At 40.2% G+C, this 13,826-nt stretch overlaps 1 protein-coding gene across 1 annotated transcript in view; it reads left to right on the top strand.

Annotated features, from left to right (window-relative positions):
• The window catches only part of CLSTN2 (calsyntenin 2), a 707,966-nt gene that overhangs the window by 329,630 nt on the left and 364,510 nt on the right, over positions 1 to 13,826 (top strand). The gene's annotated exons all lie outside the window — the stretch shown is intronic.

Here is a 13,826-nt window from a genome sequence, read left to right as displayed (position 1 = left end):
TATAGTAGACAAGTTAACCCATGCATGATACTCATGCATTTTTTTGTCAAATAATGTCAGTATACCAAATTTCAGGTCATTCGGATGAGCCCTTTCTGAGAAAATAGTTTTTTCCACAGACACACACACACACTAACACACGCTGCTACACATGCAGGGGCGGATCTAGAAAATGTTTGTTCCCCGGGGGGATGTTAGGACGGGGCGATTTAGGCCCCGCCCCCTTTCCGACTTCTGAGGCTGCCGGGGGCTGCACAGTATGTGCAGGTCCGCTCGGCAGTGACAGGCAGGGACAGTGTGTTTAAAACACAATAAGAGCAGCCGGGCAGCACACTGTCACTGCCAAACGGACCTGCACATACTGTGCAGCCGTCGGCAGCAAACCCCTGCTAGGGGGGGGCGGTTGCCCCGATCGCACCCCCCTGGATCCGCCACTGTACACATGTGTGTTCATGAGGTAAAATTACCTCACGAAAATGAGTTTGACCCCTCAACTCGTCAATAATGTCAGTATACCAAATTTCAACCCTTTTTGAGGGTTTTTTTCCACACACACTAAGAATTTAGTAGGTCAGTTAACCCTTACATGATACTCATGCATTCTAGTCAAATCAAGCTACTTAAGGTGTTAAAAAGGTTCTTGTCATGCATTTGGGCCTAGCCCAGGCCTCAACCACCAACCACTCCCCACTGTCACCCCCGGCAACCACCAACCACTCCCCACTGTCACCCCCGGCAACCACCAACCACTCCCAACTGTCACTTCTCCTTCAAGAAATATATTGCATGCAATCAGTCTGGAAACATGTGATCTGTTATCTAGACTACACCATTCAATTATTGATGAACATGATTTTTTTCATATAACTCTTGGAATATAAACTGTCATTTATCTACCTTTTTTTCATCAATTAGTTTGGTAATATGTGTTTTATTGTCTAGATTATATCTTTGTTGAATTATATCCTTTGAATGTAGAATAATTAATCATTTAATATCTATACACTCATGGTAACAAATGAGTTCATAAATCTGACTGTATTTTAATAAATGTTTATCTTTTATACAACCAATTGTGAAGTATATTTAGTGGGAATAGTATGCATCCAGAATATTAGGTCAACTATTTGATGAGCGCCCAGCATTGTAATCTATCATTTTGTTTTCATGGCAATCAGAGCTGTATAGCGGAACAGAGGCAGGAACGAGCGCTATTGAGGGTGAAGAGGGAAGGGGCTGACACCCCTGCGCCTGTTGCCCTCCTTATTTCTCCTACTCATTTATCTTCCAGCATCCGCCCAAGGATGATTCATGGTCTTCAGCCCATACCATGGGAATACATCAAGCTTCAAACCTTACTACATTTTGCTTTTCTTTTTAAAAGGAATTTCAGTTTATACCTCTCCTTGTCACAATTTTGCACCCCAAAAAATGTTTTCCCCCACCAAAAGCCTTGCGCCCTGTGCTGCAGCCTAGTCAGTCTCCAGGATAATCAGGCTTTGTAGGCACAACAAGCATCTTTATGACTCCAGTACAGTGAACTTAGTATGTTTTAAAAAATAATTTAGTGGCTTATTTTATATCTTAAGTATATATATTTGCCATCAATACCATAACTGCTGTAATGTATACCCTTTGCTTACGCACACGGAAGCAGCCATTTTGTGGACTGCACCAATATTCATCAGAATACAGACTCCCATCCACTAAGAATTAATTACATAATCACTTGTGCCCCATCCACCTCATGCCTCAGTAATGTCACTAGTTCCTTCTGCATTGAAAGAGTGTATATTGATTCAGTGCACAAATTGGATGCAGCCACTGTGTGTAAGTTACATCACTGGCGGATCCAGGGAGGGTTATCGAGGCAGTCACCCCACTAGCAGCAATCTTCATCCCATTAAATTGCAGTGGAGAGGTCAGATCATGAGGGGAAAGGGGGCGGAGCCAACCAGGACCAACCAAGCAGAGTGACGTAGGGCGTGACTATGCAAAATTGCCCCTCCCATCCCTTAAAAAAAGGCTAGGTCTGCCCCTGGGCGACATGTGCAGTATTGTAAACTCATATTAGTCTAAATTGTAACTTTTATACCACGTACATGCCTGTTTTATAGTGGGTCTAGGCCCCAGATCTTGAGGAGCATGATGTAAACATGTTTTAAACCATTTCCCCATTTACTATAGACTGAGCTTTTTATCTCTCATTTGAGATACATTATGGTTAAGTAAAAATGGATCATGTGTTGGGAAAAGCAGAATACCAGCCCTGTTTTAGGCTGTAACATGTTTAACCACAATATAATAATTTAACAACAATCCATATTTTGGGGCGTATTCAAACATCCATTCCATTCAGAAGGAATACTGCAGCAAGATTCATATTCAAGACATTACAAAGTTCAGCAACTTAACAAATGACAAGGGAAGCTGAACTGTTCATTCTCCAAGAAGGCAGTAGACCAAGGTATTAATACTGTGTAACCTTGCAGTAGTATGGAGACGTGCAGTGTAAAATTGAGCAGAATGATGATGGCAAAAGAAACCTACAGCTATGTACTTTGTATTTATATATTCTTTTTGCTACATCTATTTGGAATGGTGTAAAAAGAACTAAATTCATAGGAGATCCACATGCCTGTTTTAGCCACTGTCTGCACTATACTGTCACTGTTTTTTTTTTTTACATTGTATATATTTCTTTTAACACAACATTTTATTTTCCAAATAAAATGCAATGAGCCAATCTTTTTAGCTTTCTTGTCTTAGTAGCTGGAAGATAACGCTTCTTATGAGGCATTAAATCTACAAGAGAGTGGAAATAAGACCTTTTCATCAGACGTGGAAGGCGATTCACAATCTTCAGCTTTACACTCGTAACAATTTAAAATACTGTAATAATGAAAGTGGTAGAGATTAACATAAAGTACGTTAACTGGGTTTGTATACGTTTTTATTGCCATAATAACTTGTAAAACAAACTGGCTTTTCAAGTATATTTTAAAGCTTTTCCATCAAGCAGGCATTATTGTTTTAGGACACAAATAAACTCACTGAATATATTTGAGTCTACTGAATAATAAAGAACATAATTACATATTATTTATCTTATAATAACAATTTAGTTATAGACTACTTCAAATGATACAATTTAATTAAAAAATACACCAAATTGGCCTAAGTAATTTTATCAGACTGCAGGGCGTGGGTGTTACAATTTTGTTGCAGTATATGATCTATAGACAGCTAGATTTTGTAGTGCAAAATTATTGGAAAAAATGAGGATTAGGAAGAATATTAGGTATTTAACAGAAAAGTAGATTAGATAGGATAACCTAAACCCACCCTGACTCATGGAACCAAATGTTGCAAAAATATCAAAACCATTATATTTACATTAGGCATGCTCTGAGTGCAAAGAGCTTTGTACAGTGACGTATATCGATTATACAATGTTGTGTCTTTCAACCTGCTGCCAAGTGTCCTCTGAGTGAGTATAAAAGACAGGCAGTCAGGTAGGTGCTACGTTTTTTGGATAGGACATATTTTTCTTTAAAATAAATACATTTTCTCTATGTTCTGTAACATTCTATCCGCCCTCCTTCACATTGTAACTCCATTAAATAACCTTCCTTGTATCTTATTATGTGGGTGTAATAGTGTTTTCACTAGTCTTTAATCTGCTCTGCTGACTGGACGCAGTAGACTTTTAACCTTCATTAAAGATGGTGGTACACAAGTGGGTGGGACGTTGGGTCTAATGAGTCCTAAATTATTCCATGTTATCCCTGTGCTAGTCATATCCAATATGGACTGTCTATGTTGTAGGCCTCTACATTCCCATTAGGCCATTCATACCCCAGGCCAACACTGTCCTAAACTGTTCCATGATGCTGTCATATTGTGGTTATTGAACAATGTGCTCTCTCCTGGGTGATTGGGGCTCTAGGGGAACCCACTTCTTTGTTTTCTATATAGTGCACCAAGCATTAATGGGACCTAGTGATATGGTTTGTTTAATGATTTTACATATTTTAAAATCATTTTTTAATGTTCCGCAATGCAAAACTAAGTTTAATAGAACCATGAACATATCGGTTTGTGGTGTGTATGACAGGAGAAGATTGGTTACTGCTGAGCTGCTCTTATTGACTCCAATTACATTTTAACCATTCAAAAATAGAAACGTGTACAGATTCCTATTAATGTACGGTTCCAGGATCATATATTGCTAAGGAGAGATAATGGAGTTTTCAGAACCATAACTGAAAATATATTAGCTTGTGCGTAAATCTTGTCTAAGATTAACTTAAGCTTTCATCAGTAATGTGTCGGCATACTTTGTCCATTATGATGTGTTCTTGCTGTTTTATAAAAGCTTTATCAGTGTGATTTTGCCATAGACTACAATGAGTTTTGTGATGGAATGCATAAAGTATTGTGTGACAATAGCATTCCATTCTGAATTACCAGCGGCAGAAATCTTTGCTGTTTGAGTGGGATTAGCCTCAGCACAGTCATATCGCCATCAAATGTAAAACCTTTTTATTTGAAAAATAAATTAAATGTGCATTTAGTCACACTCTCTGAAATACAAATCCACATGCCAGTAAGTGGCAAATGAATAAATATATAGAGATTGTCACCGGGATTGAGGAAAGAAACCTCTGCTTTGGGGAATTTATAATCTGCTTTACCTATAGACAGATTTCAATTGGCTTCTACTGAATTGGAATAAAAAAATCTGAATGTATTATATTAGGGAACTTTCATAGAAAACCGTGACACAATAGCCAGAGCAAGACTCAGCATATTAATTACGGGAAGTCTAACATTTTACTTGCTGATACTTAAAGCTGAAATGTAACATTGGACATTGAGGATTTCACTTGCATTTAAAGTTAACAGTTTCTGAGAGAAGAAAAATCGAATGTTTTCCTTCAATCCTGTCTGTTTATTGTGTGCCTGCACACTTTACTGCTGCTTCATCATCATCATCATTTATATAGCGCAACTAATTCCGCAGCGCTGTACAGAAAACTCATTCACATCAGTCCCTGTCCCATTGGAGCTTACAGTCTAAATTACCTAATATAGACACACACTCACAGACAGGCAGAGAGGGAGACAGAGACTAGGGTCAATTTTTGATAGCAGCCGATTAACCTACTAGTATGTTTTTGGAGTGTGGGAGGAAACTGGAGCACCTGGAGGAAACCCACGGAAACACACAAACTCCACACAGATAAGGCCATGGTCTGGAATCAAACTCATGACCCCTGTGCTGTGAGGCAGAAGTGCTAACCACTAAGCCACTGTGTTTTTCAGGGTTTCCTAATCCTCATACATATTTGTACTGACAGTAACATGGAACCAACAGAGAGCAGTTTTTACTGATCATTCATTATGTTATACCAAATATCTAAAATGAGTAATAAAAGCAGCAACCAAAAATCAGAGGTACTATAGGCAACCTTCAGATCACCAGCTATTGTGGAATCTCAGCATAATTTATATTATTGTGACTACATAAGATCTTCGTTCAGTCTTGACTTTGGCTTGTGTTCTCCATGGTCTACCTTTAGGTGAACTTTACACTTTAAATGAAAATGTCTGTGTAAAATAAAATAATGTTGTTTAGAAAATTATTTTACTCTTTACCCTGGAATGCCATTGCACTCTGGTCAACAGTAGCCCCTTGTTTTTTATTTATTATAAACTTACTACAAAAGTATTTGAAATTTTTATTTTTGACATCATGGGAGAAAAATGGATTTATTCTGAAATCTTTACTACTGATCAACTTAAAATACTCAATTAAAATGTAATGTTAAATAACAAAATTCTATTAAGTAATTCTGAATAAATTGTAAATACAAAACGGACAATAAATAATTACATTAATTGTTCATCTCTAAAAATACCTAAATAAACCCTGGTGCAACCAAATGTCTTCAGAGGTCACATAATTGATTGATCAGAGATTACAGGCAAACACTTGAGGTGTTTTGATTGATTTCAAAACAAATACGGTGTCTATGGAAGGTCCTTCAGCTGCTTTGTGATTTTCTAGCAAGAGCCTCATCATGAAAGTAAAAGAACAATCAAAACAATTCCAGGGAAGAATAAAGGATTTCAAAAGCCCGCACTGCTAAGCTCATCATAAAGACATGGAGAGAAAATACCCCAGCTGTGCTCAGTTCAGAAATCATATGGGAGATCCATAGGATCCAAGTGGAGTAAAATGTTATAGTCTCATTACATAGGCATTTTTTTATCTCAATACTAGGTGCTATGTTTGGCACAAACCTAACACTGCCAGGGGCGCACGCAGGATTTTTAAGGGGGGGGTTTACTTCTGTAATCAATTATTGTCTATTTTATTTTTATAAATAATTTTTAGGAAAAAAGCCCTTCTTTTTTTAACATTCAAATATATATTGTGTTAATCGATGGTATGAATATTGTTAATATTTACATCTACAATTAAGCATCTCAAAACAAATTTTTTTTTTTTATCCAATGCACTGTTTATAGAATAATTATGGTATTTTATAAATATACATGTAGGGGGAATTAAATTAGCTGCAATGTTCCTTAGAACATAGCGGCCCCAGAATTTTTACAGAAATCTCCACCGATTATGATTATGGCATTTTGATAAATATACATATAGGGGGAATTCAATTAGCCACGATGTTCCTCAGAAGAGGGGTGATAAAAAATGAGAGGAGATTTTACCGTAGTAACGGTAAAAATGTGCAGCCGCGATGAATTCCCTCCTATATGTATATTTATCAATACCATAATCATAATCAGCGTAGATTTCTGTAAAAATCTCGCGGCCGCGATGTTCTGAGGAACATCGCGGCTAATTGAATTTCCCCCCCCATCGTGTCTGTACAGAAATGTTTTGATTCATAGGATTATAAATAAGTTGAGGCACCGAGTTTAATGCCACAGAAACTGTAAGAAGAGAGTGTGAACATTCTGCTGACTGCAGTCTCGGCCAAGGATCATTTTCACATCTTTAATTCCTATTGATTTTAGAATCAAGTCCTGTAATCCATATAAAGATTTCTGGATGCATGGTTTCTGAAGCAGACTTACACAAAGAAAATCTCCAATCATCTAGATGAGGTTTGCAATTTATTATGGGACATATAGCCAGAGTTTACCTGTGACATTGGCTTCCAGTTCTGCTTTCAACGACAACAAAAAAAATATATAATTTGTTTAAACAAATAATGCAATTTTTCATGTAATATATTCAGTTATCGCCATGCTGATTCCTTAGGCTTCCCCACACAAAGGCCAGAAATCTGGTGAAACATTTCGCAGGCAGGGGCTACTCTGATAGATTGGGCTTCTCCCTATGTTGGGCAAATACAGCTGTTTTAGCTGGATAAATAGTTATCCCTTATTCATATATGGGCCCCTGTAAGAGACATCAAGAATCTTATTGAATAACCAACTATGGACTAGGGATGAGCGCACTCGGATTTATGAAATTCGAGCCCACCCGAACGTTGCGGATCCGAGTCGGATCCGAGACAGATCCGGGTATTGGCGCCAAATTCAAAAGTGAAACTGAGGCTCTGACTCATAATCCCGTTGTCGGATCTCGCGATACTCGGATCCTATAAATTCCCCGCTAGTCGCCGCCATCTTCACTCGGGCATTGATCAGGGTAGAGGGAGGGTGTGTTAGGTGGTCCTTTGTGCTGTTTAGTTCTGTGCTGTTTAGTTCTGTGCTGTTTAGTGCTGTGCAGTGCTGTGCTGTGCTGTGCTGTGCTGTGTTCTGCAGTATCAGTCCAGTGGTGCTGTGTGCTGTGCTCTGTCCTTCTGAGGTCAGTGGTGCTGCTGGGTCCTGTGCTGTGTCCTGTTCAGTCCAGTGGTGCTGTGTCCTGTGCTCTGTGCTTCTAAGGGCATAGTTATTTCCCCATTATTCCCAAGTTTTTAAAAAATAAAAAAAAAGTAAAAAAAAATAAAAAATTAGAAATTAAAAAAAATATATATAATTATAACCAAATGTGCAAAACCAATCCAGCAGTATAAGTCCATTGGTACTGCAATATTACCAAGTTCACACATTCTGCAGTATCAGTCCAGTGGTGCTGTGTCCTGTGCTCTGTCCTGCTGAGTTCCGTAGTGCTGCTGGGTCCTGTGCCGTGTCCTGTTCAGTCCAGTGGTGCTGTGTCCTGTGCTCTGTGCTTCTAAGGGCATAGTTATTTCCCCATTATTCCCAAGTTTTTAAAAATTAAAAAAAAGTAAAAAAAAATAAAAAAGTAAAAAAAAAATAAATAAATATAATTATTATAACCAAATTTGCAAAACCAATCCAGCAGTATAAGTCCATTGGTACTGCAATATTACCAAGTTCACACATTCTGCAGTATCAGTCCAGTGGTGCTGTGTCCTGTGCTCTGTCCTGCTGAGTTCCGTAGTGCTGCTGGGTCCTGTGCCGTGTCCTGTTCAGTCCAGTGGTGCTGTGTCCTGTGCTCTGTGCTTCTAAGGGCATAGTTATTTCCCCATTATTCCCAAGTTTTTAAAAAATAAAAAAAAAGTAAAAAAAAAAAAAAAATTTAAAAAAAAAAAAATATATAATAATTATAACCAAATTTGCAAAACCAATCCAGCAGTATAAGTCCATTGGTACTGCAATATTACCAAGTTCACACATTCTGCAGTATCAGTCCAGTGGTGCTGTGTCCTGTGCTCTGTCCTGCTGAGTTCCGTAGTGCTGCTGGGTCCTGTGCCGTGTCCTGTTCAGTCCAGTGGTGCTGTGTCCTGTGCTCTGTGCTTCTAAGGGCATAGTTATTTCCCCATTATTCCCAAGTTTTTAAAAAATAAAAAAAAAGTAAAAAAAAATAAAAAATTTAAAAAAAAAAAAAATATATAATAATTATAACCAAATTTGCAAAACCAATCCAGCAGTATAAGTCCATTGGTACTGCAATATTACCAAGTTCACACATTCTGCAGTATCTTGTGCTACATATAATGGAGACCAAAAATTTGGAGGATAAAGTAGGGAAAGATCAAGACCCACTTCCTCCTAATGCTGAAGCTGCTGCCACTAGTCATGACATAGACAATGAAATGCCATCAACGTCGTCTTCCAAGCCCGATGCCCAATCTCGTAGTACCGGGCATGTAAAATCCAAAAAGCCCAAGTTAAGAAAAAGTAGCAAAAAGAGAAACTTAAAATCATCTGAGGAGAAACGTAAAGTTGCCAATATGCCATTTACGACACGGAGTGGCAAGGAACGGCTTAGGCCCTGGCCCGTGTTCATGACTAGTGGTTCAGCTTCACCCACGGATCTTAGCCCTCCTCCTCCTCCCCCCCCCTACAAAAAATTGAAGAGAGTTATGCTGTCAGCAACAAAACAGCAAACAACTCTGCCTTCTAAAGAGAAATTATCACAAATCCCCAAGGCGAGTCCAAGGGTGTTGGTGGTTGTCAAGCCTGACCTTCCCATCACTGTACGGGAAGAGGTGGCTCGGGAGGAGGCTATTGATGATGTAGCTGGCGATGTGGAGGAACTTGATGATGAGGATGGTGATGTGGTTATTGTAAATGAGGCACCAGGGGGGGAAAAAGCTGATGTCCATGGGATGAAAAAGCCCATCGTCATGCCTGGTCAGAAGACCAAAAAATGCACCTCTTTGGTCTGGAGTTATTTTTATCCAAATCCAGACAACCAATGTATGGCCATATGTAGCTTATGTAAAGCTCAAATAAGCAGGGGTAAGGATCTTGCCCACCTAGGAACATCCTCCCTTATACGTCACCTGAATAACCTTCATAGTTCAGTGGTTAGTTCAGTGGTGTACCTCATCGGTACAGGGACACCTAAATCCCGTGGTCCAGTTGGATACACACCAGCAACACCCTCCTCGTCAACTTCCTCCACAATCTCCATCAGATTCAGTCCTGCAGCCCAAGTCAGCAGCCAGACTGAGTCCTCCTCAATACGGGATTCATCCGAGGAATCCTGCAGCGGTACGCCTACTACTGCCACTGCTGCTGTTGCTGCTGTTAGTCGGTCATCTTCCCAGAGGGGAAGTCGTAAGACCGCTAAGTCTTTCACAAAACAATTGACCGTCCAACAGTCGTTTGCCATGACCACAAAATACGATAGTAGTCACCCTATTGCAAAGCGTATAACTGCGGCTGTAACTGCAATGTTGGTGTTAGACGTGCGCCCGGTGTCCGCCATCAGTGGAGTGGGATTTAGAGGGTTGATGGAGGTATTGTGTCCCCGGTACCAAATCCCCTCGAGATTCCACTTCACTAGGCAGGCGATACCAAAAATGTACAGAGAAGTACGATCAAGTGTCCTCAGTGCTCTTAAAAATGCGGTTGTACCCACTGTCCACTTAACCACGGACATGTGGACAAGTGGTTCTGGGCAAACGAAGGACTATATGACTGTGACAGCCCACTGGGTAGATGCATCCCCTTCCGCAGCAACAGCAACAGCTGCATCAGTAGCAGCATCTACAAAATGGCTGCTCATGCAAAGGCAGGCAACATTGTGCATTACAGGCTTTAATAAGAGGCACAACGCTGACAACATATTAGAGAAAATGAGGGAAATTATCTCCCAGTGGCTTACCCCACTTAGACTCTCATGGGGATTTGTGGTGTCAGACAATGCCAGTAACATTGTGCGGGCATTAAATATGGGCAATTTCCAGCACGTCCCATGTTTTGCCCACACCATTAATTTGGTGGTGCAGCATTACCTCAAGAGTGACAGGGGTGTGCAGGAGATGCTTGCGGTGGCGCGCAAAATTGCTGGACACTTTCGGCATTCAGCCAGTGCCTACCGCAGACTAGAGGCACATCAAAAAAGCATGAACCTGCCCTGCCATCACCTCAAACAAGAGGTTGTGACGCGCTGGAACTCCACCCTCTATATGCTGCAGAGGATGGAGGAGCAGCAAAAGGCCATTCAGGCCTACACAGCCACCTACGACATAGGCAAAGGAGTGGGGATGCGCCTCAGTCAAGCGCAGTGGAGACTGATTTCCGTGTTGTGCAAGGTTCTGCAGCCATTTGAACTTGCCACACGAGAAGTCAGTTCCGACACTGCCAGCTTGAGTCAGGTCATTCCCCTGATCAGGCTGTTGCAGAAGCAGCTGGAGAAAGTGAGGGAGGAGCTGGTAAGCCATTGCGATTACACCAAGCATGTAGCTCTTGTGGATGTAGCCCTTCGTACGCTTTGCCAGGATACGAGGGTGGTCACTCTTTTAAAGTCAGAGGAATACATTCTGGCCACCGTGCTCGATCCTCGGTTTAAAGCGTATGTTGTGTCTCTGTTTCCGGCGGACACAAGTCTACAGCGGTGCAAAGACCTGCTGGTCAGGAGATTGTCCTCTGAAGAGGACCGTGACATGCCAACAGCTCCACCCTCATTTTCTTCCACATCTATGGCTGCGAGGAAAAAGCTCAGTTTTCCCAAAAGAGGCACTGGCGGGGATGCTGATAACATCTGGTCCGGACTGAAGGACTTGCCAACCATTGCAGACATGTCTACTCTCGCTGCATTGGATGCTGTCACAATAGAAAAAATTGTGGATGATTACTTTGCTGACACCATCCAAGTAGACATGTCAGACAGTCCATATTGTTACTGGCAGGAAAAAAAGGCAGTTTGGAAGCCCCTGTACAAACTGGCTCTATTTTACCTGAGTTGTCCCCCCTCCAGTGTGTACTTGGAAAGAGTTTTTAGTGCAGCGGGGAACCTGGTCAGTGAGCGGCGAAGGAGGTTGCTTCCTCACAACGTTGAAAAAATGATGTTTATAAAAATGAATAATCAATTCCTCAATGAAGTACAGCACTGCCCTCCAGATACTACAGAGGGACCTGTGGTTGTGGAGTCCAGCGGGGACGAATTGATAATGTGTGATGAGGAGGAAGTACACACTGTAGGGGGAGAGGAATCAGAGGTTGAGGATGAGGACGACATCTTGCCTCAGTAGAGCCTGTTTAGTCTGTACAGGGAGAGATGAATAGCTTTTTTGGTGTGGGGGCCCAAACAAACCAATCATTTCAGCCAAAGTTGTTTGGTAGGCCCTGTCGCTGAAATGATTGGTTTGTTAAAGTGTGCATGTCCTATTTAAACAACATAAGGGTGTGTGTGAGGGCCCAAGGACAATTCCATCTTGGACCTTTATTTTTTGCATTATATGACCAATCAACAGTCGTTTGCCATGTTCAAAAAGTAAAACCAAATTTAAAAAAATACAAGAAATTAAACCAAAAGTAAAATGCCGTGTCATAATTTAAAACAAGAGGTATTGACGTGCTCTAAAACTACTGTATTGTTGTTTATATTTTATAAACACTACACTTGAAAGTTTGAGTTTTTCAATAAAAAAGTAACTGTCCATTGCACGAATATTTGCAACAGGGACAATTTTAGGGTTAAGAAAGTCAACTAATAACACTTCGACGCTGTCTGTCTTTATAAACACTACACTTGGAAGTTGGAGGAGGTATTGTGGCCCCGGCACCAAATTTACTACCGGGGCCACTCCACTGTGCAGTCCATATTTAGGTGTATCAGATATTAAACAACGGTGACAGTTGATGCCCAATTTTTTAATTATATTGTGGCCTCGGTACCAAATTGTGTACCGGGGCCACCACACTACGCAGTCCAGATACTTGTTTGGTGAAATTCAGACCAGTTGAGGGTTTTATTATTATATTGTGTGGACCACTCTATCTATACCACACTACAACTCTATACCACTCTATTTCATACTTTAATTCTATTTCATACTTTAATTCTATTTCATACTTTAATTCTATTTCATACTTTAATTCTATTTCATACTTTAATTCTATTACTAATTACCATAAAGAGGAACAAAATAAACCAATTTTACCAAAAGTATAATATGACTTAGACTTACAAACACTACACTTGAAAGATCGTGCCTTTAAATGAAAAAGTCAGTCTTCATTGCACGACTATGTGCAACAGGGACAGTTTTTTGGGTTTACAAAGTCAAACAATAACACTTTGACCCTGTCTGTCTGGGATCTCAATGACGAATTGTCTGTACCATGTTTGGAGGAGGTATTGTGGCCTCGGTACCAAATTGGGTACCGGGGCCACCACACTACGCAGTCCAGATACTTGTTTGGTGAAATTCAGACCAGTTGAGGGTTTTATTATTATATTGTGTGGACCACTCTATCTATACCACACTACAACTCTATACCACTCTATTTCATACTTTAATTCTATTTCATACTTTAATTCTATTTCATACTTTAATTCTATTTCATACTTTAATTCTATTTCATACTTTAATTCTATTACTAATTACCATAAAGAGGAACAAAATAAACCAATTTTACCAAAAGTATAATATGACTTAGACTTACAAACACTACACTTGAAAGATCGTGCCTTTAAATGAAAAAGTCAGTCTTCATTGCACGACTATGTGCAACAGGGACAGTTTTTTGGGTTTACAAAGTCAAACAATAACACTTTGACCCTGTCTGTCTGGGATCTCAATGACGAATTGTCTGTACCATGTTTGGAGGAGGTATTGTGGCCCCGGTATCAAATTGGGTACCGGGGCCACCCCACTATGCAGTCCAGATACTTGTTTGGTGGAATTCTGACACTTGGAGGGTTTTTTAATTATATTGTGGCCTCGGTACCAAATTGTGTACCGGGGCCACCACACTACGCAGTCAAGATAGATAGATGCGTATTGCGTATCATAGATAAAGTACATTCAGTGGTGTGGGGCAAATTGAAAAATATTCAAAATGCACTGACATTATCAAAAACA

Source organism: Mixophyes fleayi, chromosome 3, assembly GCF_038048845.1.
Source record: "Mixophyes fleayi isolate aMixFle1 chromosome 3, aMixFle1.hap1, whole genome shotgun sequence".
Lineage (NCBI taxonomy): Eukaryota > Metazoa > Chordata > Amphibia > Anura > Limnodynastidae > Mixophyes > Mixophyes fleayi.
The sequence above is the reverse complement of the archived record's forward strand: the minus strand, read 5'-3'. Positions and strand labels throughout refer to the sequence as shown.